The 23,022-nt window shown below is 43.4% G+C and overlaps 1 protein-coding gene across 9 annotated transcripts in view; it reads left to right on the top strand.

Moving 5' to 3' along the window:
- Positions 1-23,022, top strand: part of dph6 (diphthamine biosynthesis 6) — a 136,214-nt gene that overhangs the window by 66,366 nt on the left and 46,826 nt on the right. For all 9 annotated transcript variants that reach the window (XR_015068373.1, XM_085932735.1, XM_085932734.1 and 6 more), the window contains one exon: positions 16,969-17,079. The gene's annotated coding sequence lies outside the window, so the exon portion shown is untranslated. The remainder of the gene's footprint in view (positions 1-16,968; positions 17,080-23,022) is intronic.

The following is a 23,022-nucleotide window of genomic DNA, read 5'->3' as shown; positions in this document are numbered from 1 at the left end:
ATGCACACCATCGTGTAGTTGTCACACGCTCCACTAACACGCTGGAAGACCCGCTGCTCACTCGCCTTTTTTTTTTTTTATTTGCAAATAAATTACCCCCAAGCAGTGCGTGCACATAAATTATGTCCCACATAAAGTGAACTAAAAGGGGCACTCTTCATGATTTTACAAAATTGAGTGACATCATCCCTCCATTATATTCCTGCATAAGATTTATGTAATCTTGTCTTAAAAGCTTAAAAGTGAGCAAAAAATAGCAAAAAAAAGTTTGACTAAGTTGCGATTTATGAGGTGAACTTTTTAAACACTCTAGTCTAAAAACAACGTGCTCTATGATATCTATTCAAGCAGCTAAGACAGGCTAATGTTGGCACTTATGAATTTGAGCATTTCTAGCCCTAACATCTTCAAACATTACATTGAGGATGACGACTTCAGATTCAGGGCAACACAGGATGATGTAAGAGCTCATGGTGGCATCACATGGGACTTTTCCTGCTCGGCAGGTTGCCCGGGGTCTGTTCGCTCCGGAGGCCAGCGGCTTGATTGCTGCACCGGGATCCAGCCGCAGCGCGTTTTCATCAGGAAGCGGGCCGAGATCATCCGAGAAGGTTCCGGCCCATTTATACATTTGAAACAGTAGAGGAGGAGGGAGGGATCATTGGGGTTATTTTGAAAGAGAAGAACCTTGTTGAACAAGCATGAGAGCATTATTGAATGAATACTTTGGATCATCTCCACTTCATTCTACTTTTTTTTTTCTGTGCGGACAATTTTCCTGCAATTTGGGATAAATTGTTTGTAAAATCCCTGTCGCTGCTTCCACCGGGAATCCTTTGACAATCGCTTAAGCTAGCAGGGATAAAGATCCTCTCAATGACATCATTAGTTTCCCGTTTCAGACACATGCTTCTGATCTCCATCATAACCGCTCGGGTAAAAATAAATTTTCACTCTACGACTGCAAAAGTAAAGTTTGTATGTGATACTGAAAGTGGCAACATTTGGTGACGAATATGATACGTGCCCAGCTAGTTGACCCGCTGTAGGTGTTTATTACCACTGAGGCCTTTGCTCGTGCAGGAAAGCAAATCTGCTCAGGTCGGTTTCCACACTAGTTAATATTTTATCGTGCATAGTGGTGTAATGACGCATATTGATTTTGCACCATCTCTTATCGATGCAGCTGCAAAATGCTAATCGTGTACAATGCGCTCACGGACGCATCATTAGGTACACATACTATACAATTCGGTGCCTGTACAACTAAAACTTACAGATCTAGTACTTCTTCTCTTCCATTGCCTCAAACTATTCCATCATCTTTTGTTCACATGCCAGCGTGTAATTCAGTCACCTGTTCATAACTTGCAAGGCGCCGGGCTCGCACGAATTGCCTTTGTGGAGGAGACAGTGACAACTATGGGAGACTTTTCACGAGCACGTCGCGCCCTTCTTGACAGCTTTTTGTTTACACTTTCATTACATCTCCTCTATATTATCTGATACCTACACGCTGAGTCCAATCTGGCCGTCCCGTGCTACACCGGGCACCGGAGAGAGGTTCTTATATTACAGCACATGAATCAAGACAAAATGAAATGCACTCCAGTTGCTTTCAGATGGTATTAATAAGTGCTAGAGGTCTGCGGACACAAGGGGGACAAAAAAATAAATAAAACGCATTACATGTAATGTTAGCATCTGATTTGTTGCTCCCCACTCAACAGATTTTTTTAAAACAGACACTGTCATCTATTTAGGACTTTTAACACTCAAATATGATTTGCATACTTTGTTGGGTGATGCTGTTTTGGTTAGCAACAGAGTTGCATTGTAGACCAGTCTCTTGGGAAACTAAAATCATCTTTAATTTAATCCAAGATGCATGTATTCGTAGGTGTTGCTGTTTTGGTTAGCAAAAAAAGGACCCGTTAAAAGTAAGATAATCATTAATTAAAAAAAAAAAAACGTTTTGATAGGTGCTGCTGTTTTGGTTAGCGATAGTTAGCTTTTTTTAATCTGAAGTAGATGGTGTACCCAGCAATGAAGTGTTTTCGGGAGTATGAGCAGTCAATGTAAATAAAGAAATAAAGTGCAAGTTGATTTACGCATTTCATTTTCCCGGTGTCGGTTGAAGCAAGATTGACTTTCTGCGTCTCCCCTTTATTGCGGTCCGTGTTCCATTGACATCTCAATTGTAAAAAAAAATGATATCTCATCGCCTGTCCTCCCGAGATCAAATCAATTTTCCAGTGTTGGATGTCCGTCGCCGGAGCAGAATCCATTATGGTCAAACCGAGCCGGCCGAAGCATTTAACTTGCACGTTAACAGGTCCGCAGACAGTTACTCTCAAGTGAGAGGATGCATCAAGTTTTAATGCTTCGAAAGCCGCAGAAACCAATGAAAGATTAGTCGCTCCCGTGACTTGACACTTATGACTTGTGGCTTTTAAACACAGGCGGCCATGAATGTCAACGTTGGGATTTGTCTTGAGTGGTTGGTTGGTGGCGTTGTTAGCTGCTTGTTCCCGCTTGGATGTGTAGGAAGTGCATCCATCAGCAGTTTGGGGGGGGGCTGTTGCTGAAAAACAAAATTGCCTCTTCCTTCCTTCCAACTTTGACCTTGGTACAAGCAGTGACAACTGATAAGCACATCTGGATATGTGAGGATGTCCCCGCCGCGTCTTCCTTCGAATGTTGCACGTTCGCAAAACTCAGAATTGTGTGCTTCTGCAGTTTCGTCTTTCTCACTTTTTTACGCCCACCGTCGGGAAATTGCCGTCAAAATTATGGTTATCCGTGCTGCCTCTTTCCAAATCTCATTATGACATAACTTCCTCGTCCCTTTTCGGCACAACTGACTTCCTGCAGTTCACGTTTAAGTCTCACCTGCCCTCTAGTGCCACATTTCACCATTTTAAAACACACACACACACACACACACACACAAATAAAAAAATAAAAAAATAAAAAAATAAATAAATAAGCTTGTAATAGAAAATATAAACTCATGCCTCTATGCAAGGGCCCAAGCACAAAATTGGAGCCAGTTATATTTTGATATGACAAGTTTTCGGACACTTGACAGCAATTGAACCAGCGTCTTTTTCAATATCAGCTTTTTGGATATTCTTTCTTTCAACTTGTAAGCGCCTGCAAAGTTTTCTTAAACAAAGAGACTGGCACACTCTGCACTCATCGCTCGCTCTGTTGCAAGTGTTGAAATAGTTACATGCGCTCTGTGGTTGGTTCTGTGATGAGAAAAAAACAAACTAAACCAAAAAAACGCTGGTTTGGCAGAGGAATTTGGTAGTTCAGAAGAAATGCCATGACGGGCTGTGACGAGAAACTCTGGAAGTGGCAGCGATAAGATCTCATAAAAGTTGTATTTTGTGAAGAGATGCACACCACACAAAAAATAAAAACAAAATATATATCGTGACAATAATATTCTTCAAGACGCCTTCTGAACTGTAATTGCCCCTGTCGTCTGTTTTCAGCTTCAGACAAGAGACCGTTAAGCATTGTGAGGCGCTAACAAAGGAGCTAACGCTCAAGGCCTAGCGTGAGGACAATGGCACGTCACCAATCAGTCGCGGTGGCGGGACACGGGCATTCGATAACGACCTGGCACTTCCCGCGTTTGTAGACGTGCGCTGTCTTTGTACCTCCGCTCTATTATCCATTCTCCGCCGTGGCCCGCAGCCATTCGCACCAGCTCAAGTTGTGGCCGCGGATCAGATGTGGAACAGGAGGCTTCAAAAGCTTCAAAGCCGAACTCGCTCAGAGCGCCTTGTAAATTAGCACGGCTACATATGCACGTGCTCGCCGTGCCCACGGGTCATGAGCCAGTCCAAAGACAACAGTCTAGACTTTTTTCGTGGATAAATAAGAATTTCTTCTCCATCAAGTATGACTATTTTTCTTCGAATTGACACATTTTAGGAGCTTTAAGGGTTTTTTTATTTAAAAATAAAAGGATTAATTCTTAGGTGCTGGAAATTTGCTCTTCCATTAAGTTCTTGTTTCCACGCCTATTTGTCGCATTTAACAGTTAACAGGAGAGAGTGGAAGTCATCACCTGACAGATTTGTATTGATCTTTTCCGGCCACGCTGTCAAAAGGTAGCCGTGCCAAATAAGCCAGCTTGTTGTCCATTCTGCAGCGGTGAGGCCAGTGGCCAGCTGATTTGTCAAGTGGGCTGTCTTCTAAAGGGCATTCCCCATCCATCCTGACAGTAATGGTAGGGGTCAACAACAAACAAGTCCATCATAGCGCCCCCCCCCCCCCCAAAAAAAACAAAGTGTACACTGGCGGCGATAGGGTTTTGTTTAAAAAGGGGGGGGGGGGGGGGATGGGGGGGAGCATAATGATTTTATTATTTCTTTATTTTTTACAAACCCAGAAAAATCGTCAAACACACTGATAAACATCCAGTATATTTTTACCTATAAGGCCTTGGAGGAATGTGGAAAAAAATTCAGCAAAAATCTGAAAATACCCAAAAGTCACCTCCAATTTGCTCCTTTCATGACCCATGGAATTTTCTTCCAAATCTTTGAAAGAGTAAAAACTCAAAGATGAAATCCCTTGACTCCCAACTACTTTTGTTTGATAAAACTTTGACTATTCTGAACGCGCATGTAACAATGCTGGTAATACAAATATCACAGCTATATTTAACATTGTTCCGAATAAACTTCACTTCTCTTTCTATAAATGACAAAAATCCTCAAGTAACCCCCCCCCCCAATGTATCCATAACCCTATTGTTTATGAGCGGGGCCTTCTGAGAGACGCCTCGCGTGCCCGAGCGGAACGCGGCAAACCGGTGAACCCTCCAACCTTGAAATGCAGATCTGAGGCCCGCCGAGGAGCGATGACAGCTGTCATAGCGTATAGTTGCTGTGATGAAGCAAAACCGAAAAAAAAAAAAAAACACAGAAGAAAGTGTGGAAAGAGAGGGGAAAAGAGAAGAAGCAGCAACTTTTGCAAAGACGCGGGAGGATTGTTCTTAAGTGTGCTAGTCAGCATATAAAAGTGGTGGATTGAGGACTAAATAAAAATGCTGCGAGTGACCGCTTGAAACGTGCAGGCTGCGCTGCGGGGGATTCTGCCTCCTTTGTTTGGATGCTAATATGCTGCTGTGATAGCAATATTGGAGGAAGGGGGTCCTCCTCTGCCTTTGATACCCATTAGCCCCCCCCTCACCCCCCTCCCTTCCCTTTCCATCCCCGCCGAACCTTTTTATTTTTTACTAGCCTGGCATAACAATAAGACCATCCTTAGAGAGTACATTTATTTTGTAATTTTTTTTTTTTTTAGTCTCCACCCACTGACCTAAAGGCACCGAGCGCCCATCAACTTGAGCCTAATGGTACCTCAGTAATCAGACTGTGTTGTACATACAGACTGTTGTTGTCCAAAGGACCAATAATCTCCTCTTGTATTCATATTTAATGGAACTGCAAGATTATTGGATTGTCTTGCAGCAGGCTTTTCTCACTGTAATTTAGTAGGATTCTATACAATAAATAAATAAAACTAAGTAATGAAAATGATAAGCCCTAACTGCTTTTACATTGCCGCTTAATATACTAACAACTATACGTTGTAGAGTCTAATTAGATTCAATACAAGAAGACGGGAGTGTCACTAGTTTTATGGACTCCATATATATGTATATTAGTGCATCCCAAATCTTGTCATTAGTCCTGACATCATCGATCGAGCGTGTCTTTTTCATATTATATTTGGGTTTATTTATATTTATTTATTTTTATTTTTTATTTTGTTCTCTAAAGCTATTACCCAGTGTGACCACAAACAGCCTCTTGTGAATCTAACACGGACCTTCGCTTTTTCTGTGATCGTCTACTAAATTTCCCTGTTGGTTGCGGCTGAGATGTCATATTAAGTGACCCGCTCGTATCCTCCGTGTCCTCGATCACTGTGTAAAATGAACCCCCATTGCACCCCCCTTAAACTGGAGGTTATAGATCAGCGTCCCTATATGTTTGTGTGTGTGTGCAAAAGTCACGTGAGACGACAGACAGGAAATGGACAGGAGGGGATCAAAATGAGTGATGAGGCGACGTAGTTGGGGGGGGGGGTGGAAAGAAAACAGCAAAGTAAGAGCAAGGACCTTCTCCAGTTTCATTTTAATAGCGGCGGGCCATTTTTCTCCCTTTACGCTAAGCACAGAGCTGACCATTATAGGGCCTCTCTGCAGAATGTGTCAAGCTGCTGCTATTAAAAACACTATTTGCACTGTCAGCTCCTATGAGCCAAATCTATGACCCCCCCTAACCCTCCACCACCAACCCGCTTTTTATTTTTTATTTTTCCTTCCCAACTTTCAGGCCACAATATCATCCGTTAAAGGCGACGGAGCCCATTACACTTGGCCCGTTCACACCAGCTTGCATTAAGCTAATATTATCTATTCCCAGTGTGCCCCCCCCCCCCCCCACTTCTCCCCAGCCCATCAATTATTAATATCTCCCCGCTCACGGCTAATGTTTTACTCTGCATTATTTAAGGCCATCTTCATTTATCAATAAACATAAATGTTAAACAAAGAAATGCTGATGAGCGTGAAGAAGAAAAAACAAGTTTATGAGATGAGTTGGGAAAAAAATGGAGGTGAATTATAGAGGTGATATTCATCGGGAATGAGAGTGTTGTAAAGACTAAGGGAGGGGGCATTGGGACCCAGGCAAAGGAGTAGGAGGGGTGGCAAACAGCTTGTTTGCAGTGTGCAGAACTTGGGAACTTTTAATAAGATTTGTTCAGAGTGATCAAGTCCACCAAAAATCTCCTTACACCACCTGCGCCACAACTGAGACCCGCTTCTAACGTGTCTAAAATGTCTTCTCTCTTGTTGACAAATTCCCAAATACAGTAAACTTGCTCCGGTATGAAAATAATCAAAATGAAAACTGAAAAATACCTGTTTCAAGAACAAATGATAACTAATGGAATTAAAAAATAACTATAATGAGCCCTGCCAGCCTATAGTAACCCTGCTGTGCCCTCTTTGCTACGGAATGCTGGGAATTCCTCACAGCTGAGAGGACTTGGCTAAATATAGTTTCTGACATCTACTGTAAGCTGGTTTGGAATTTAGGTGAGACAAAGCAGAAGATGGCGTGCAGAGTGGGTGGCATTGCGCCTCCTCCAGCAAAATAGAACCGTGCCACGCAATCCACTTGTTATTGTCCTTGGGTCTGAATGGACAGATTAGAACGCACGCAGCACAATGAATGGCGGCCTGCAATTGCAGCGATACCAGGACATTTATAGCGACACCCGAGGGGTGCGTTCCCTCGTACCTAAAGATCCAAACGTGACTTTGTCAAGGCGCTTAAGTTGACGGCTCATGACAAAGCGCCCAATGAGTGATTTATCGTTTGCGGTGAGAGGTTTTTCATAGTTAGTTAACCTGCTGATGGCAAAGGAAAGGAAGTCACAATGTAATTGTCTTTGTTGATACTGTGAAAAGAGAAAAATATTCTCTGCTAAAACATCAGAATCTTAGCTAACGATTCTCTTGTTGTATTTTGGAAACAGAGACCATTACCAGCGGGAGGTCAAGGACTCTGACATTAGCGCCTGATTTGTTCCGGCCCGTTACGGGGGAACGTGTGGGGGGGAGGCATTTTGAATGTGGAAAATTTGCACTCACCAGGATTCTGTCGAAACTCGATCTGCGGCGCGCTGAAAGCCGCATCCTCACCTGTTAGCGGCGCACCTTCTCGTCTCCGGGTTCACAGGGTGATTGCCACCCAGGACGCTATGCGATGTGGAGGATGGTGTGTGAATGATTCATTGCGTGTGTAATTACAGGGTGTCCGCTCATTTTTAGCAGCTGACTATTCAAACAGGTGCTGGGGAGATGTGCTCGAACAGGGCATGCTTACGTCTATTTTCAAATATTGGCACGTCTAATGACAAAAGCATCTCACACTTAATTGGTTTGCTGGAAAACATTTGCGAACAAAAGGACTTAGGGGGAAAAATTCTTGCTAGGTTAGCTGTTAGCTAACTAAGTTGTTAGCTGACAGTTTTTGTGAATGGACAGTTTTGAATTGGATTTGTGACTGGTTGTAAATCATTTGAGTCTCATCTGTCTGTTTTGTTTAAGAAGATGGAGCACTAAATGAAAATCTCGACTGTTACGTTAGTCGCTAGCTCAATCGTTAACTGGCTAGCTGACAACTATGTTTGTAAACAAATCTGCGTCAATTAAGTATTAAATTGAGCAACATGTATTCAGAATAATATGTTTGTCTTTAACATACCCAATATTGTAATTGTAATGTTATTTTAGTCGATCAAATTATTTGTCTCATACTAGATAATAATATTCATTTATTAACCAATGTGTATGTGTGAACGACTAGACTGGTGTTTTGTTTTTTTTTTGTCTATGGGGAAATACAGTGGTGTTGTCGGACCTCACTGATCTATCGGACTCAATGAAGCAACCCTCTCCCAAGGCGATACAGAATGTATATAGACAAAACAATAGTGTATGTGTAATGGCAAAAAAAGATAAATCTATCTCATTAATCCCTTCTTCTCCCGGGCTGAGTGTCCCTTTTGAGGGAATTCGGACTGTGCAAGAACTTGAATGGTCTCTTTGTGCATCATTATTAGTACTAAGTGGAACAATACTGATTATGGGTGTTTGTATTATAGTTTTTTTCTGGTCTGGTCTGACAAATGAATAATAAGGATAATAAATGTTATCTGAAGCTATACATTAGATTTCTGTTTTGCACGTTAAATCTTTTGAAATCTACGAGTTGGACTGAAATGGAATAATTCCCCTTTGCAAAATCTCTCATTAATGTCATATCAGAAGTTTTTATGATTTTCATCAAACTTGCATTCATTGCACGTCATCTCAACTCCAATAAAGGATTGATGAGGTGAGCAGTCCCTGTCGTTTGGCATGTATTGTAGATGCTATTGATTTTTTTTTTTTAGTCTAAAATTACATTGATCCCCCCCCCCCACACCTTCTCCATATGAGATGGCCTCGGAGTCCATAAAAGATATAAAGAGGTCATAACCATTTTACCAGCCTGTAGTCTCCCTCACAAAGATTTAGGAGGTCGTGAAAGGCTGATGGTTAAAAATGAGGCTTGTTGAGTAGTAGCTGCAGAAGGATAGAAACACGCGCCTGTAACATAAGTGTCAATACCTTTGATAGATTTTTCACTGGATTGAAATGTTTCATTTCTCTCAAGGAGCATTGCAAAGGATAAAATTAGTTTAGACTCACCCGAGCTGAAACCCAAGTTGATTGCAAATTCAATTAGAAGCGCATTTTAAAGGTTGGCGGACATTTGATACACCTGAAGCCAGATGATTTCCCGATGGATAAGGACACTAAATGTCAAGTTTGAGCTTCAAATGTTTGCCTACCCTTTTAGAAAGTTCCATCTTGATCCCTCGTGGACCATTCGGTTTCCAAATTCACTGGTTTGGCCTCCAATCAGAAAGATTACTTTGAGGGTATTGCAATGTTTTGAATTCTCATTTCGGTTTTACAATTAGAAAATGCCAAATTTCATGCCCACTCTGAACGTTTGGATTTCCAAGCAACTTTTTCCACTGAAATGCATGATCATGAATGAGAGAATGATTTGAAAACAACTCAGCCAGACAAAGCAAGCAAGCAAAACGGAAACTTTTCGATACAGCTGCCGCATCGGATCTAATTGGTCCGCGTTGTGTTGTTGACAGGAAAAACATGCTTACTAATTCATCTGCTCACCTTTTCATCTCATGGGCCTAGACGAGGGCATAAGAGGTGAAGTTAGATTTCAAACTTGTCAATGTTTAAATTCACCTGTCAGGATGACGACGGACTTGCAAGTGCTTGTTTGCCCTTTCAGTCATCTTGAGCGGGGGGGTTCACGCTCTGAAGACCACCCACCTCATGAAAAGGAAGCATCTTTCACAATAACTTCTTCCTCCTGAGATGTCATTTTCCGCACTTCTATAAGGTTGGGAATATGAGGAGGGGGGAGAGGGCGAAGGCTACTCTGTGAGTTTCAAGGTCGTGCTCCCAAGTTGGTTGAGTAAACAAATGAGGAAAAGAACTGTTGTGTATTTCCTCAAATAGTTGCTTTACAAACAAACCCATTGTTCCTTGACACTTCCCTATCTTTAAATACAATTTGTTTTAATCTCCACTTTCATTGACTATTTGGTCAGAGTTGTAAAAAAGACAAGAAAAAAAGATATAAAGTGATGGATGTGTGGGATTGTGTAAGAAATGAAAATAAATGAATCTATGATTGCCTTTTACACAATACAGATGCGCGAGACCAACGCACGGAGGTAAAGAATGATTTCCAAGGCGGTTGTTGACATTCATCTCCGGCAAATCTGCATCGTAGCGTCAGATAATACCCCAGAAATGAAGATAAATCTGTTCGTGTGCGGTCGGAGCTTTAAAGTTACTTTCCGTATTTGTCAAGAAGTTACAAGATCCTGCAGTCTTTCAGGATATGAACTGTCAAACGCATGACAACGTACGTTGTGATCAATTTGTGAGCCATTTTTCCAATTATAGGCACATTTTTTTAAACAAAAAAATCTGTTTGTCTTATCTTATATCTGGTCATTGATGGAGCTAGGATTTTTTTCCTTGGGGGGGGGGCAATGGGGAGGACACAGATATCTCAAGGGGTCCACGAAATGAAAAGATGAAATACAAACCCCAAATATTCTTCAAAAATCGCTGATGAAAAATACCTATATGTTCTTTATGGTGGATGAACGAAAATATGGAAAATAATTCCCGGACAAATCAGAAAATAGTCAATTATCTGCTCTGGTCTGTCGAGTATCCTGGCGTGTCAGATATAATGGACTCATAAGTTGCCGAAATGGACTATGACTGAGGGCGGGGTTCACGTCACTCCCTCGCTCTCGATCAGCCGGTAGAAAACCTCCACAAGGGAACCGGGGCAAAGAATGCTTTGTGTCGGTGGGCTCTCCTCCTTTTTTCTCGCCCTGTCATCCTTTGATCACATCGAGCTTCTTGATCTCGTCAAGCCCTTGCGGGCCTGACGCCACACATTCACCACGATCCCCTTCAAGGCCAAACCTCGAAAACAGCCCCAGTCAGGTGACGGGGCCAGAAAATATAACCCTAAACAATGCTGTGTTGCCGGCACGCATTTAAATGAAACTCTGTCAATAGTATGGACGTAATCCGCTAGCAGACTGTCGATGGTTGGCGGAGGCCTCGGATCCGATCCGCAAGGCAGTCGGCCAATCCGGTCCATTGATAAAGTGTCACCGACTCGGGCGCTTTGATTAGCCCTTGGACTAATGCCACGCTAAGCAGAAACATTACTCTGCCTAGCGGAGAGGACGAGGAGCGAGGGAGGGAGCGAAAGAGAGAAAATGTACTCTACAGGGAAATTAAGCAATGCGAATGAAATGGCCAAGCGAGGAACTTGTTGGATAAATTAACAACGCAATTACATTACATGACACGGCAGCAAGATGGATGAGGAAAACTTGGCCGCTGTTATGTTCTGTTTTCCAAATTGCAATTTATTTGAGGGCTCTAATGGATGCTGTATTAAAACATCTCGGGCCGCGGTCAGATTTCATTGTGTGTCACCTCCAGGTGATTGATGAGCCTCTCTTCCACGCCCCTTGACCCCTCCCGCCCCCCTACCCCTCACCACTACATACACACTCCACTTTACTCCAACGTTCCCCTCCAGGCTGCACTCACAACACATTTATTGGGAATTCCAAACACCGGGGTCCAAACATATTACACTGATAGGCTTATTACGTCTTTGACGCCATCTGTTTTTAAACAATAGCAGTTGCGACTTTGGAAATGATCAAATTATCGTTCTCCATTGAAATGAATGGAAATGTCATTGATCCATTCAAGCCACCCGAAAGACACAATATATTTGTAATATTTTTTTTCATAGAAATTGCAACGTATAAAAACAACCAGGGCTGAACAGTGTTAAAAAAATATATATTTTTTTCCCCCACCTCAATATTGCAATTTCATTTTTCAACATCCTCTTGCCTCTTATTTTTAACAAAATCAGTATATTAATTTGTATTACAATAAACAATTTCTATTATATAAATGTTATGATCTTAACAGAAGACATTCACAATTAAGTTGCAATAATATCAAAAATCTTTTTTTGCAGAGGACAAAGAATATATGCTTGTGTGTATTATGGTTTCTGTTTGCCTAACAATCGAGCGGCTATTCCTTGCCATCGCAACTGTTTGCCTAGCCGGAGAAAATGCATTAACGTTCCGGCACATCTGGAAATCATCGGCGGCTCAGTTACGGCGCTATCGTCGCGGCTTTACATCACCGTTCCTAATGACTCACAGCGCAAGGGGGGAAGAAGCGAGCGCATGCTATCGGCTTTGAACTGGCCGGCTTTTCCTCGGATGGCAACCTGATCTTGGACGGGCCCTTTCGACATATCTACCTCCCATTCCCTCTCTGAGAGGTTAACGCCATTCCGCCGGATGACATCAGCCAGCGAGCTTCCAAGCCACAAGGCCATAAACAGCTTTGATTTTTTTTTTTGGCTTTGCAGGTTATTTTCAGATGTGAGCAAACGGATACATAGTGAATGAGGCGCCTTGATGTTTTACTTAGCGGAAATAGCCGCGTAATACTTTGCCATGATTATGATTCACAGTGGTGGAAAGATGGATGTAGTTCTGATTTCTAAAATTATTTGATGTGTGGATATTTTGTTGAAACGGTGTCACCCAATTGTCTATTTCGGTCGTCGGCTTGGATGGACAAGAGGCTCAACGCTGCGGTTGAACATCCCCCTTGCTGCCCTCCTTCCACACATCCCCTACAAGCCTTTAGGAAGGTTACAAAAAGCTCTCCAAGCTGGACATAAAAACAACCAACACGTCAACCCCGCCCCGGCCCCGCCGCATCATCCCAATTGACACGTGAGAGACGGCTCTGACCACAACAGTGGCCTCAGCCTCTTTCCTGGCAAAATGGCCGACTGACTCTTTACAAGGAGCCATTCAAAACAGACTAACATCTCAAATCGTCCTTCTCCCCATTGAAATCAATAGAAATGGCCATTCAATAAATAAATAACAATAAAAAATGTTTGTGTCTACTGCATCCTGAAAGCTTACACAAGGTGGGCCACCCAAAAGAAAAATGCATCACCTAATTAGGCTTTCCTTACACCTTTTTAATAATTCATGCTAACAGCGAGTCAACAAGGAAGTGGGGCTCCTTGTCCTCCCAGGAAGCCTTCGACAAGGATCATGTGTCCGTCCACTGTAAGGAAGCGTGAGCAATTATTATATGGATTTTTTTTTTTCTGTGACTGGCTGTAAGTCCCTTTTGCTAATGTAAACTGTCTGTGCTTATACTGGCATGACTAAACATGGTGAAGTCAGGCAGCATCTGGTCTTAAGAGCCGAGTTTATTTTTCTACCGTATGAGAGCGAGGTGATATTTTTGGGTGGTTTTGGGACGTTTCTTCGTCTTCCTTTTCCAATAAATCACCGGAGACGTTCTATAAACGTACTTTAGCAAGACCGTGCACGTCCACTTGCGCTGTTATGATTACAAGTGTGAGGCAGGAGTGTTAATATTCCGTCTGTATCCCGCTGAGGTGTAGCTCACGTCTGTCTTTTTTTTTTTTTTTTTTTTTCCCTCCTCGTCATTGTGTGGAGTGTATCTCCCCCTCCAGGACCAGCTGCATTCTGGCACATTCCCATTTCCAACCTCGGATTCTCCAATCTGTCATTGCAATCACTGAAAAAAAACATCTAAAATAAAACATCCCACAGCCAAATGATGCTCCGGTGTGTGACAAAATAGTCGAAGGCGGTAGGCCGGGGCAATTTGCCTGGAATCTGTTCTTCCCATTCCAGGCTTTCGTTCGGGTTCTCCCCAGCGCCCGCCTGAGCTGATAACAAGTGTGCGCGTTGGGTGGAATGATGGATGGACTTTAGCCACAGGCTTGTCAGGAGGCTGCGCCGGTGCGGGGCCATATGGAAGAAGCAAGCGAGACAGAATATACATTAAAAACATTGTTTTGGTTTTTTTGAGCTGCCCCCTTGCGTGATGACTTTTTGTCTGATCTTGACAGGCAAAATAAAATTGCATTGATATTGCAATATACTATATAAGCCTTTAAATGATGACATCATAAACTGCAACAACTCATGCACGCATTCTTTATCCTCTGCTAAAAAAAATATTGTATTTGTTTTTTGTTTTTTTTAAAAGGGAACAGATATTCCAAAAAGAATAAAGTATGTATGCCTCAGGGTGTTTATTGCCATTCCCAGTTGAAGTTTACTGTTAAAGTAAACCCAAATCATGGAGAATTATACATTGTTTATTTAACCAAACCACCTAAGTTTGCCTTGTGACAGCCTGCTGGCTTCGTGCTAAAAAAAACAATATAACATAAACAGATGTTCCTTAACCTCTGTGAAAAACAAATCATATTTTTGCATTTGTTTGGGACAGCTAAATGGGGTTTATTTGAACTTTTAGGTATTTTCACTCATGTTGGATTTCTAATTCCCTCATCTCAAGAGGCAACTCGCAAATTACGGGGAAATATAAGGGATGATCTCATATTATTCCAATGAAATCATATTCCAGCTATGTATACAGCTGTGTGTGTGTATGGAAGGCACAGATTTATGTGTGCGCATCGCTGTCAGTCGTTCCTAGTGGCCCTGCGGAGAGTCTGGGGATTGAGAGGGGGGCCCTGAGGAACTCCGTTTGATTGTTTAAAGTCCCGCTTAATTGGCGCTTTGTCTGCACGCTCCTAAATGAGGCGGTACGCCAACGGCGGCGTAGAGGGGGTTCCCGTGGAGACCGCGGGCCGTTTGACAGGGCCCTTGGTGGGCGGGTGTGCGCACTCCCCCTCCCTTACCCAAACTGCCAGGCAGCATCATGACAGCGGCCCGTGCTGCACCAACCCTGGCCAATTAAAACTCGGCTGTCATGACCAGACAGTAGAGCAACACTGACTGAGTGTGACCGTGTGTGTGTGCATGTGTGTGATCCAGTCATCATTAGCCTATAAAAAGGAAACCCGCTCTCTATACATTTGTTTGTGTTCTTTCATTTCTGTGTCATGAATGTTGACTTTCATGCCTGTGCATGCAAAAATATGTGTCTGAGTGCCTTGTGAACTCAAGTGCTCGGATTGGGTTACACGCAGACAGATTTGTAATTGGCAGAAATCACTTAGGACAAGCCCTTAGACCTCGTCTTACCCGCTCGTGATTGTAGGCCAAAGTCAATACTCGTAGTCAAGTCATGAAAGGACTCGCCCTGATTCCTCTCACAAATATTTCATTCTCTAGTGCTAACATAATTTAGTTTACAACATTTCACCTGCTTCAATAAACTCCATATTTTGTCTTAAAAAATAAATTGCAGAACAGGTGAGAAGTGATTGCCCTGGAATGACAACAATGAGTTCAAACCACCCTTTGGCATCTTCCAGATTTGTAATCCGAGATTTTGGCGCCGGCCGGGCACAGATTTGTTTTAATCCTGGCCCGAGGCAAGGCGTAGTTATTGAAAACTTCACACCCTGTTGTACCCATTTGGAGGGCTCACCTCGCAGATATGAAGACTGTCAGACAAAAAGGGATCACCTTACATTTGGGCCTCGTTATTACTATTGAGTTGTCTACGTGGGATGCGTTGCGTGGCGTGAACAATCAAACGCTGTCGAGGTGGCGGTGGTAGCGACACTCTAGCCTTGGGCTAGTCTAGACTTTTCTGATCATTTGATTGACAGACAAAGTAATAAAGTCAACATCAGATCTTGTGCAGCTGCTTAGGCTAAAATGTGGCTGAAATTTAACATGCGGTATTATTCACAGTAATAAGATGATATAAATGCAAATATATGACAATGTAAAAGTTAGATACAACCTTAAATACATTTACTAGTTTGAAAAAAAAAAACCTGGTGGCCAATGTGCGCATAACAGTAGGAGCAGCACACAAACCGTTTCATTCATTTCATTCTATGCGTCATAATCATTGTCCTCATCATCCTCATGGCTGATGTCCTCCATCTTGAAGTGGCTCCAATGATGGAATCACATCTTCTTCTTCTGGGAGCTGGCCCACATCCAGGACAGCTCCACAAAAGCTCCGCAGCTGCCTCACAGCGCTTAAGTGCAGCATATGCTACCCAAGTGCCATTGTTTCACCCCTAAACACCCACTTATTTATTTATTTTTTTAAACCAGAACAAGAAGAAGCTATTTAATATCACTTCCGTTTGAGCTGGAAAACTAGGCTGCGTGAATGAGCGATGACTATTTTATTTTTTTTCTTCTTTTAGCGTTATTTTCTCACTAATTATGGCAGTGATGACATTTTGATTCGCAGCCTGTGAGTTTGCGAAACAACACCATCTGTGTGCTTTCCTCTCATTAGCTTAATAGACGCAAAACACGCTTTGCAACAAGCTGTTCGCGTCCTATTTTGAGAGTTTTCACCCCGACTGAAAGACGCGCATTTGCCTTTCGTATTAATATAAGTGAGAAATGAAAACGAGTATGAAGGCAATGAGAGAGCGGCTGCAATTATTAGACGCTTAACCCGCTCGCGCACCTTGCAGACGATGTCACAGTCATCACAAACATGGCATCAACCCCCTCCCCTTCCATCCCCCTGGCTTCAATCCCCTCCGTCAATCTTTAAAAACAGTGACACCAACAAACCCAAGTTAATTTGCCTCCCTCGGAACGCGTTACAATCAGCGGAAAGGTTAATGTTTCTGCTAATTTAGAAATGCGGGGATGGCTGTCAGAGGAGGATGAGTAGTGTGTGTGTGTGTGTTTGGGGGGGGGGGGTGCTTTTTGAAAGGCCCTGACACTGTAAATTAAGCCTGTCACGTCGTCTCATTGCAGCGCCGGCGGATCAGGAGACGCTACAGTCGATGATGTCAGACAGGCGGGAGGGAAGACAAAACAGCCCTGAGGGACAGACAGACCTCCAACGCCAAAACACAGGAAAAAAAGGTAACCGGCCACGTTGTTGCTTGACGAGACTTGATCTGATTTAGTGACAGCGGGAAGGGGATGGCCGTTGTCTCGGTGCAATCTCCATTTTGTCTGCGAGCCCCAATGATAGCCTACGTGTTCTTGCAAGCGTGCTTTGCGAAAGCCTCATTTGAGTTGGCACCTAGACCAAGTAGTTATTTTTTTTAATCTCCTACACTTCCTGCTCTCCACCTGTCAACTCACTCAACTCACCGCATGACTTCACAGCCAGAAACGGAAAGAAACGGCGGTCGCATGCCAATTTTCTCTTGTTATGCCATCACTTTTTAATCCGCACCTACTGTAGATTTAACGACTTCATCTTCCACGACAAAGTGGAACAAAACGTCCTCGGACGAGGTAATTGGCATTGTTTGCTTGGTCCGAGGCTTGGATTAGCACGACTTTTCTTGTCTTGTAAGGTAGAAAAAAACAAAAATGTGAGCGGATGAGTGTGGGCGAGCGTCATTACCTGCAGCCTGTCAGGATCGGGCCTTAATGGCGTCTCACCTGGCAGACCTCGCAGACTCGACGCCAGACGTGCACTACAAGAGGTGTCTGCGTGTAGCTGACGGGAAACGATAATTAACAGCAAACTTGTTTTTCGACGCACTGACACGTGAGCTATCGAACGGGCATGCGGCTTTCAAAACGTGGGCCACTCGTTGCGATTTCCATGTTTTAATGGTCGCCAGTCATATGCGGTAAGTTTACGCAAAAAAAAAAAAAAAAAGTCAAAGGACAGCAATTAAAGTACAAATTGGCCACGTGCATATTCCGCTATGATCTATGAGGGGAATGTAGGCGGCTACTAATTGTCCACTTTATGTGTCATTATTTTTTTCATTGTAATTTTATAATGTATTATCATAATTTCCTAAGAACAATGCCGGAATAAAAATGACTTAAAAAGTTCAGATTTTATGAGAAGAAACTCATATTTTTATGACAGTAGCATGCTAATATTATGTGGAAACGTTCTGGTTTGCTAGCATAGTTACATTTAAATACAAGTATTATAATTCTTGTTATTTTATCCATTTTCATAAATATTATTGTTATAAATAATACATATTGTACGACATATAAAATATTCTTAATTGTTCTGAAGAAAGAAATGTTAGTCTGACAAAAAAAACTGTATGAACATATATTTTCACATCAACTACATCAAAAATATGAACACTTTAAGGTGCATGTTTGCGTGTGTCTGAGCTCCAACCGCACACGCCGGCCTCGTATGTCGGGAGGCCTGACCAAGGTCACACAGAAGAAATCACGAGACATATGAGAACGCCATTGTGAAGGTCGCACGACCCGAATGATAACGCGGTGTATTGATGCAGTTCAAAACACCCGATAGATGCCGTATAAACGATGGGGAAAGATAAAAGAGGCGGCTGAGAAGGCAAAACAGGAGCGTGGAGACTGCATGGGGGGAGTTGGCAATAGATGACCTTTCCAGCAGAAAGCCCCCTCGCGCACCATCTTGAGCCAAGGTACACTTTTATTTATAGAAGTCATTTTCCCGAGGTTATCCCGCGCAAAATGCCACTTCTCATTACCGGCCCGGTCCGGCCCGCACCTCATTTTACGGCTGGATGAGCCCAGGCGGTGGGCGGGGGGGACCCCGCGTGCAGCCCAGGGTCACCCGTTAAATCCCCCGTGTCCGAGCAGGCGAGCGGTGGTTGTTCTGCGCTGGGCGGGGCTGCAGGTACCAGACGTGGTCAGGTGTGAAAATATATACATGAATGTGTGTTCGTGTGTGTGTATATATTAATATACTGTGTAATATATTAAATTGATTTTATTTTATGCATATATTTTTTAAATTTTTATATATATTCAATACAATTATTTATTTACTACAGACTGCTTTAAACTACATTTTAGCAACTTGTCATATTTTACAAATTAATCATAATTACTGAAGACTTCATCCATCAACTCAAAAACAATCTATCATTCAGTTTTGCTCTTCGATAGATCTTTCCTGACATGCTCGCTCCCCGCAGGCCTCACCGCTACTTAATCTTCACTTAGCCGCCATTTCCCTGCCTGCGGGCGACCTAAACCGATTAGCCGAGCCCGGCTGACCTCCCCGAACGCATTCGATATCACTTATTGATCAATTTCCCTATTGATCCCTGCCACCCGGGCCGGATCAAGGGCAAACGCTCATACGGATTGATCCTGATTAGCCTCGACTAAACGTTGACAAATAAGTTTAGACGCTGCCCACCGGCAGGATATGACAACGCGGGATTAGATTTGAGGAGAGGTAACAGTGGAATTGATACAGCTAGCACCGCAGCGGCCGCTCACTAATCAAGTAACACGCTATGTTAATTCGGTCACGCTTGCCCTTTAAATGCGTCGAGGTTACACGTGGTCGATAGCGTTGACCTGAACGGGCTTGAGATGAAATTCATTTTCACCTGATGGCTGCCAATATTTAAGTGCTTCACCAAACTCTTCTTCCGTCAGTCATCAAGCGCCACTCAAGACCCGAACGTGGTCATTTCCAGTACATGGAAAAGCACAAGAAACCATTTTGGTGCTGTCAAAGTTTTTTTTTTTTTTTTTTGTGGCTCTCACCGTCGACATTTATGCGCTCTGACACTTTAGGTCCGCTATTGTGCTTTTAAGAGCTCGGCGGGGGCACTCAGCATCACGCACTGTCAACTGAGACCAAAACATACCTGTCACACGCTAGCCCGCCAATGCTGCACTTAAAGACGTTCTCGGCACAGCAGCGACATGTTGATGGCAGAGTTTTCAAAGCTTAAATGTTTTGTAGTTTTCTTTTTTTTTTTTTTTTTTTATTGCATGGTTCTGCTCTAAAATACTTTTGAGTTTGCTTTCAAACTATAATCTCAAGAACTGTCACATCCTAAACCAAGAATCAAAAATTCCAGTTCAAACAAGCCCGAAGCAGTTTGAGCCCCGCTTCAACCTTCGCATCCATATTCAAAAGCCGAACAATCGTTACATTGCCGTGTCACGTCACCCTTTCCCTTCTCTCACTATAAACAAATGAGCCCGCCGGCGGGGTCAAAGTTCAAGCCTGACAACGGCAAGTCGCGGCGTGACAGGCTCAAGTCACTAGGGCTCTCGAAGCAGATGTTGGCGGCGGCGTGATTATCGCCACGTTGAGCGAGGAACAGAAGATGCCGGTAATTAGCCGGGCTCCCCCGGGAGGGCAGTGACACGCGGCCGCCACTCGCGGAGATCACGGGGGGCCTCGTTAAAGCGGCGGGAACCGTTCGTAATGGGGCGGCTAATAAAGGTACAAAACGGATACTTTGGACCAAAGAAAAGACATTTTTGATTGAGTCCAAATCTTATATTTTGATTCCATCTCAAAGAATCATATTTCTTCCACCATGTGTTCTGTAATATACGCACAATGCCCGTAAATGAGCCCGCTTTTAAATCGGATGGGAATGTTCTGATCTTGGAACTCTCTTTATACAGTTTTCTCTTAACTATGACAATCTGAGGCCAAGTTTTCATGGGAATTTAGAGCCGCGCGGTTACGGAACGGGAGTCGGAATTAGGCCGCAATCACTGCGCAAATCCTCGGGAGACTGCCAAGCCAGCTGCACATTTTTCTTTCTATCCCCAATTGGCCAAAGTTTGCCATGGCAGGAGCACTTGGACATCTAAATCGCACTTGTGTGTGTTGAGATGCAGGGATAGCTTGGTGGTGGATTTTACAATTTGCATTTGCATCTACGAATAACAACCCAAAAAAAAAAAGCCTTGATCAAAGACACAGTCGAGAAGCGACATATTTAAAGCAGGTCAGAAAGTTTAAAAGCTGTTTTTATGCGGATTTGGTTTTATTTAAAGGCCATATTTGGCATCTGTGACATTAACGAGCATTATGAAGGAAGAGGGTGGGTGATTCATAAATATGCATGCAGATATTAGTGAAGTGTTAACAGTAAGCACCTGTCTACTTAGCCATGACAGGAAGTCTATGAGTGACTTTGGAGCCCCCCCCCCTTCCCTCATGGAGCCACATGTGTCCCGCTTTACTTTGCGTCCTGACACTGACAACCTGCACTTGGGGAAGGAGGGGGCAGGTTTGCGGGGGAGCTGTCACCCAGCCATGGTGAAAGCTCAAGGTTGCCCAATTGTATGCCTGCCTAGAAATATTGGAATATTTCTGCATTAATAATGCATTCTGGTATTGAAGACAGATTGTAGCTACCAGAGCTTATTCTAAATATAAGACCAGATTCATGTTTGTATATATTATCAGAATTTAAAATTTAAAATTTATTTTAATGTTATTTATTTATATACAAAGGTAAATTTATATTTATCATTTTTTTTAAAATACTATATACTACGCATGTACAATGGAACCTGATTTATATGATCTAGATAAAAAAAGCGACTGATAACACAAACAGCTGTTCGACGTCAGGCCTTGCAGACGGCGTCGCATACGTCGCCAGACAGATGCAGGACGTACTTGTTTACCGTCGTATTACTTCCCCTCCTGCCCTTCCCGTTGTCTACCCATCACCTGTTTGCCACTACAGAAGACAAGCGGCTTCTTGATACTTGGAGGAAGGGAAAGAAACGGAGGTGCAAGGGTAGGAGACTTGTGTGGCGGGTCAGAACCCAACAAGCTGTGCTGGGATGCACTGTGCTGCTCGCCTGTCCTGTTCTCCTCTTGGATGCCAGCGCCAGGTGGCGGCTGGGCACACGCTCGCCTGAGAGTGTCAGTCCGCGCAGTGAAGTTTACTTACCAAACACGAGGACACCTGCTACCTGCCCTTGTCACGGAGGACTTCTGCCTTTTGAATAACTTTGGGGACTCTAGCCAGAAATTGACGACACGTAAAAAAACATGCAAGGATTTAATTGCCTCCCGTTGGGCTGTGGCTTGATACGACAGACAGACGGATGGACAGACAGATGGATGGATCCACTGTGTTTTTATATTTTTTTATTTTGTTTATTTTTTCTCTCTTTCTCCAAAAGACAACAGACAAATCTCTCGGTATCAGACAGGACCCGTCGAGACTTGACCATGGCAGACTTACGGCTAACCTTCATGTTCAATCAATATTTCTCTTTCTTTGGAGTTGCCCGGCTTTCCATCATAGCAAGATGATGAAATGGATCAAGCTTGTTGCTTTGCGTCAGTTTAGTGTGAACTTGATTGCTTTGGAAACTACAGCAACCCAAGACATTCGACTAAAGGAGTGAAGTCCCAGTCAGGGAGTTGAACCACATCTTCCCTGTGATTGGCTGAGATTCTGTCCATCCCAACCCAAATATCAGAACTCTGTGCACTTCTGTGTCAAACTCAAATTCTCACTTCAAGTTTATGGGAGGAAATTTGCGCCCACATTGCCGAGAAACCAGTCCATGGTATCCTGTCTTTGCCCAAGTCCACTGGAAGAGGTTCCAGGTCATTCATGACAGGACCAACCTGGACCAGTCATTTCCCTGATGGAGTCTCAGGGCCCGGTGTTCCGATTCTCTTTCATGCTAGCAAAAAGGTCCCCCCCTACCTGTCTCCCGCCGGCTACTCAAATCCCAACAAAACATACCTTCAGCCTGGAAGATGGATGAACCCTGACTGCTCTGACATAGGTCAATGACTTCCCTTCCCATGTCAAGCGAGAAGTAAACACCAGCGCGCAGGCAGCTATTCGGGTCTCGGTGTCTGGACCCGTGCACTCTGCTGTGAAGTTCAAGATCTCTATCTGAGACGAAAGAAAGACCACGAGGTCCCATCCCCCTCATTTCTTACTCCCTCCTGCGCACTCTGTCCTCTTACCTTCATTACGCATTTTTTTTGTTTATGCTTGGGCGCAACTGTGGCTGCTCCTGATGGTTTGAGGTCAGGCATGACTGGCCACGGGTTACTCTGAATAAATACACACGGACTAGCCA

The sequence above is a fragment of the Syngnathus leptorhynchus genome, chromosome 15 (genome assembly GCF_054491065.1).
Source record: "Syngnathus leptorhynchus isolate UIUO chromosome 15, UIUO_Slep, whole genome shotgun sequence".
NCBI lineage: Eukaryota > Metazoa > Chordata > Actinopteri > Syngnathiformes > Syngnathidae > Syngnathus > Syngnathus leptorhynchus.
This window is presented reverse-complemented; position numbering and strand designations above follow the sequence as displayed.